Source organism: Petromyzon marinus, unplaced genomic scaffold (assembly GCF_048934315.1).
Source record: "Petromyzon marinus isolate PM22_M1 ecotype Great Lakes invasive population unplaced genomic scaffold, UKy_Petmar_22M1.pri1.0 PM_G_Scaffold_98, whole genome shotgun sequence".
In the NCBI taxonomy this organism is placed as follows: Eukaryota; Metazoa; Chordata; class Hyperoartia; order Petromyzontiformes; family Petromyzontidae; genus Petromyzon; species Petromyzon marinus.
Genome location: NW_027423055.1, coordinates 63,335 through 69,337, shown reverse-complemented (window position 1 = coordinate 69,337; position 6,003 = coordinate 63,335).

Below are 6,003 nucleotides of genomic sequence, written 5' to 3'. Positions count from 1 at the left end.
CCTGGCAGAAGTGAAGGTTTCTTGAGGCTTTCGGCTCCCCTCCCACCTCCCTCCATCCAAAACCACTCCACACATCTCTCTCCTTGTGTGTACGTGTGAGTGTGTGTACGTGTGAGTGTGTGTACGTGTGAGTGTGTGCACGTGTGAGTGTGTGTACGTGAGTGTGTGTACGTGTGTACGTGTGAGTGTGTACGTGTGTGTACGTGTGAGTGTGTGTACGTGTGAGTGTGTGTACGTGTGTACGTGTGAGTGTGTGTACGTGTGAGTGTGTACGTGTGTGCACGTGTGAGTGTGTGTACGTGTGAGTGTGTGTACGTGTGAGTGTGTGTACGTGTGTGCCCGTGTGAGTGTGTGTACGTGTGTGTGTGTGTACGTGTGAGTGTGTGTACGTGTGAGTGTGTACGTATGAGTGTGTGTTCGTGTGAGTGTGTGTACGTGTGAGTGTGTACATGTGAGTGTGTGTACGTGTGAGTGTGTGTACGTGTGTGCACGTGTGAGTGTGTGTACGTGTGAGTGTGTGTACGTGTGTGTACGTGTGAGTGTGTGTACGTGTGAGTGTGTGTACGTGTGAGTGTGTACGTGTGAGTGTGTGTACGTGTGAGTGTGTGTACGTGTGTGTACGTGTGAGTGTGTGTACGTGTGAGTGTGTGTACGTGTGAGTGTGTGTACGTGTGTGTACGTGTGAGTGTGTGTACGTGTGAGTGTGTACGTGTGAGTGTGTGTACGTGTGAGTGTGTGTACGTGTGAGAGATACACGGGGAGAGATACACGGGGAGAAATACAGGGGGAGAGATACAGGGGGAGAGATACACGGGAGAGATACACGGGGGAGAGATACAGGGGGAGAGATACAGGGGGAGAGATACACGGGGAGAGATACAAGGGGAGAGATACAGGGGGAGAGATACACGGGGAGAGATACAGGGGGAGAGATACAGGGGGAGAGATACACGGGGAGAGATACACGGGGGAGAGATACAGGGGGGAGAGATACAGGGGGAGAGATACACGGGGAGAGATACACGGGGGAGAGATACAGGGGGAGAGATACACGGGGAGAGATACACGGGGAGAGATACAGGGGTAGAGATACAGGGGTAGAGATACACGGGGAGAGATACAGGGGGAGAGATACACGGGGAGAGATACACGGGGGAGAGATACACGGGGAGAGATACAGGGGGAGAGTTACACGGGGGAGAGATACACGGGGGAGAGATACACGAGGAGAGATACACGGGGGAGAGATACACGGGGAGAGATACACGGGGAGAGATACACGGGGGAGAGATACAGGGGGAGGGATACAGGGGGAGAGATACACGGGGAGAGATACACGGGGGAGAGATACAGGGGGAGAGATACAGGGGGAGAGATACAGGGGGAGAGATACACGGGGAGAGATACACGGGGGAGAGATACACGGGGAGAGATACACGGGGAGAGATACACGGGGATAGATACAGGGGGAGAGATACACGGGGAGAGATACACGGGGGAGAGATACAGTGAGGGAAAAAAGTATTTGATCCCCTGTTGATTTTGTACGTTTGCCCACTGACAAAGAAATTATCAGTCTATAATTTTAATGGTAGGTTTATTTGAACAGTGAGAGACAGAATAACAACAACAAAAATCCAGAAAAACGCATGTCAAGAATGTTACACAGGGAGAGATAATGCAATCAATTTATAACATTATTGACATGCGTTTTTCTGGATTTTGTGTTGTTATTCTGTCTCTCACTGTTCAAATAAACCTACCATTAAAATTATAGACTGATCATTTCTTTGTCAGTGGGCAAACGTACAAAATCAACAGGGGATCAAATACTTTTTTTCCCTCACTGTATAAAGCGCCTGCATGTTTGTTCGGGTGTGGTCTCAGGTCGAGTTAGGACTTGAGCTGTGTGTGTAACATAATCACATCCTGTGTGTGTGTGTAACATAATCACATCCTGTGTGTGTGTGTGTAACATAGTCACATCCTGTGTGTGTAACATAGTCACATCCTGTATGTGTGTGTGTAACATAGTCACATCGTGTGTGTGTGTAACATAGTCACATCGTGTGTGTGTGTGTAACATAGTCACATCCTGTATATGTGTGTGTGTAACATAATCACATCCTGCGTGTATGTGTGTGTAACATAGTCACATCGTGTGTGTGATGTGTGTGTAACATAATCACATCCTGTATGTGTGTGTAACATAGTCACGTCCTGAAGCTGTGTGTGTGTGTAACATAGTCACATCCTGAAGCTGTGTGTGTGTAACATAGTCACGTCCTGAAGCTGTGTATGTGTGTCACATAGTCACGTCCTGAAGCTGTGTGTGTGTGTAACATAGTCACATCGTGTGTGTGATATGTGTGTAACATAATCACATCCTGTGTGTGTGTGTAACATAGTCACATCCTGTGTGTGTGTAACATAGTCACATCCTGTATGTGTGTGTAACATAGTCACGTCCTGAAGCTGTGTGTGTGTGTAACATAGTCACATCCTGAAGTCAACACGGGGAATGGGTTTACAAGTTGTGTAATCTCCTGTAGATGTAGATGCCAACTTGGGAGGTTGAACTTACGAATCTCGGTCCGAACAGGCCGACTGGACATATGGACAGGGGTTTGTTCTTATCGCTGAAAGTTCGTAAGTCGAATGTTTGTAAGTAGAGGAGTCCCCGGATACCACGATGTTAATTACGTGCGTGAAATAGCGCTCAGCAAAGCCCCCCACACTGAGTCTGGAGACTTTTTCTGGAGCGTGCCGCTTTGCAATTCTTCTTTGCCGACACCAACAAGTTTTTGGGCTCCGTGTGGGGAAACAAAAATGACAGCACCCAGAGAAACCCCACAAGTACATTTAGTGTGATTTGGTAACAGGCAGAATTTTAATTTTTGTTTTTTTACGGAAAGGAAATGCACGCAAAGCCCTTCGTCAATCTACTGGATGGATGAGGCCCTGTCCACGCCACTGAGTTCGTGCGGGGTTATTTGACCATACTTCGCCAGAATGGGCAACGAGACTTTCTGAAGGCGAGGAGCATAGACGTGGGATGCAGCGAGCAGCCCCGCCGTGAGTCCTTGGCACAATCCACACTCAACCCGCTTAGCTTCTTAGATATGACAAAATCGGGCGCATTATGGGCATATTCAGTCACACGTCATACTTAGACCATTCAGTTCCGTCAAAACACATCGGGCGAGGAGAGAGCAACGCGATAGATCAGGGGTCACCAAACTTTTGTTCACAGCGGGCCGGATAACTGATAGAATGATGAGCGCGGGCCGCAAAATCATTCTGTTCAATACTTGGGGGCGGGAAAGATGCGTGTTTGTGTTGCCATGGAAACCATGGTAACGTGTTGCCATGACGTTGCCATGGAAACCACGGTAACGTCAGAGCGTAGGCGGAGCTACCACGAGCCGGGGAAGGACTTGGGATGGCGCGAAATAAGCAAACATTACAATAAACAAGAACATCTAGATACAATAATTTACAATTTAAAATAGTAAATTTAAGGCACATAGCAGTCAGGAGGTCTCCGCACGTGTGAAGATCTCCTAGTATTCTAAACATATTTAAATTTAAATTGTATCACAACGTCTCGTGTTCCATACGTTTTATCAACCAAATTCAAGTACCGTCGGCGGGCCTGATGGACTGACGTCGCGGGCCGGATCCGGCCCGTGGGCCGTAGTTTGGTGACCCCCGCGATAGATGACGTTACCGTGCTTCCTCTCACCTCCTGCAGGGCTCCAAGCGACTTCTCTAGCTGCTGCACCTGACGCTCGAGCCTCCGGCAGCGCTTCGCCCGCCCGTCCGCCTCCTGCCGAGCGGCCAAACCCACCCGCAGATCGTTCTGCAGGCGCTCGCAGCGAGCCCTCGGCTCGCCCCCGGCCGCTTCCGACGCGCTTGGCGCGGGCTTCGACCCGCGAACCTGCGCCGCGTCATCGTCGTCGTCCTGCCTCCTCCCTCCGCCGTCCCGCCTCAAGGCGGCCGCGTCCTCCTCGCCCCGCCAGCGCCTCGCCCCCGTCGCCAGCTCCTCGACGCCCACGCCGCCCGCGCGCCTCTCCGGCTCGCGAGGGGACCCCGCGGAGTCGTCTCGCGCGGCACCGGCGGTGGCGGCTCCCTCGGGGTACTCGCGGCCGCCGGCGCTGGCGACGAAGCCGCCGACGCCGGCGCCGCGTTCCGGCCAGGCTCCACGCGCCGCCGCCGCCGCCTGTTCTCCGAACACGGTGCCGTCAACGTCCTCCGGGCGCCACGCTCGGCCCTGGCGAGCCTGTTCCCCCGCCGCCGGCAAAGTCGGCGGCTTGCCGCCGCCGAGGAGGCCGTCCGAGGTGCAGGCGTGCCCGGCGGGGAACAGGTCTCCTTCCGCCCGGTGGTCCGGGCGGCATCTCGCGGTGCGAGGGCGATTCATGGTCACGGGACGTGATCTGGGAAGGGCAAATGGGACCTCTTGTCTGTCGGCTCGTTCGGCTCGAAGTTGACGGTGGGTCATGCCGTCCCTTAAAAGGCAACAACAAAAAAAACGACCATTTCATCACAAAAAAAAGACGACCATTTAATTCCGTTAAAAAAAAAGTAATAACAATAACCTCATATTCTTAGCTCTTTTTATTATTTTATTGTTTCCCTTCAACGTGACTTTACCGAAAGAGCTAAGAATATGAATTACTGCAGTCACGAAAGCTTTCAATCAAAATAACAACCTCGGCGCGTTTCGTATTTAAACTGGCGGCAACACTTTTGCGGTATTCGAGTCGCGACTTCCAGATGACGACGGCAAGCGACGCGCTCCGGACTGCGTCTCGCCTCGTTCGGCGGGGGGGGGCACGTCGGCAGGGAGAGGCTTCACTTACAGACGGCGGTCACCGCGTAGCAGAGCGGCGCTTTCGGATGCGCTTCTGCGGCCGTCTGGAACGCTCTTCCCTTGCGACGTCAGGAAGCCACCGGAGCTGTGCAACTTGTTAATTCGTCTCGATTGACAAACTCGTTTCTCTAGTTCTAGATTTGAAGCTTTCGTGACTGCAAGGATCCATACTCTTTGGTTCTATTCGGTAAAGTCACGTAGGTAAAAAATAAAACAAAAATCACGACGTTTCGGCCACAACACAAGCGGCCTTCATCAGGTGAAGGGTCCAGACTGTCTAGAAGACTTTCACTCCAGCGCTGTCTTCGAGACAGCCTGGTCCCTTCACCTGATGAAGGCCGCTTGTGTTGTGGCCGAAACGTCGTGATTTTTGTTGTTTGATTTTTTACCTACGTGACTTTACCGAATAGAACCAAAGAGTATCATTTCTTTAGAACTGTTTCTGCTGTGTCTAGCTTGTTTGTCCTTCCCCCCCCCGCACCTCCGATTATCGCGGTTGGCTATGTACAGTGCAAGAGAAATTCAATGTAGACGTGGGGTCGATCATCGATAATGATAATCCGACGGCTTCGTGGGGCGTGTGGATACACCGGATTTTAAATACCGATGGATAATCACTAATCATCATTATTTAAATTGCTTATTTGCACGTAATTGCACAATTGCATGCAATGTTTGTAAGGTGTCGCCGCATGTCTGTTTAGTGTATCACGTTCGTTCACCACGTGAAATTGGCATAAATAAATGTCCTGCTTTAAAGTTTAGCGTACTCACTGTGCCGTATTTACCACTCCAATCTCGAAAGCTCCATGCCGGGCGATGATGCACGCGGGTGCAGTGTTGTCATTAATGTGTATGTAGTATACAAGGTACATAACACATCCGACACTGAAATCAAATGGTGACAATCTCCTGACCCGGTTGCGGCCTTTTGGAGCGGTTGCGTGCCGGATTGTCACGGGACCGCCGGACAACGTTGCAAGCAGCAGCCCGGATAATCGATTATCAACGTCGCTTACAGCACTGCAGGAGAGTGCATTGCGCTTGTACCGCTTGACTCCGGGCGTTGTTCTGTTGCTCTCGCACCGGTTGGTGAGACGAGGCCCCTCAAGCAGGCTGCTGCTGCTGCT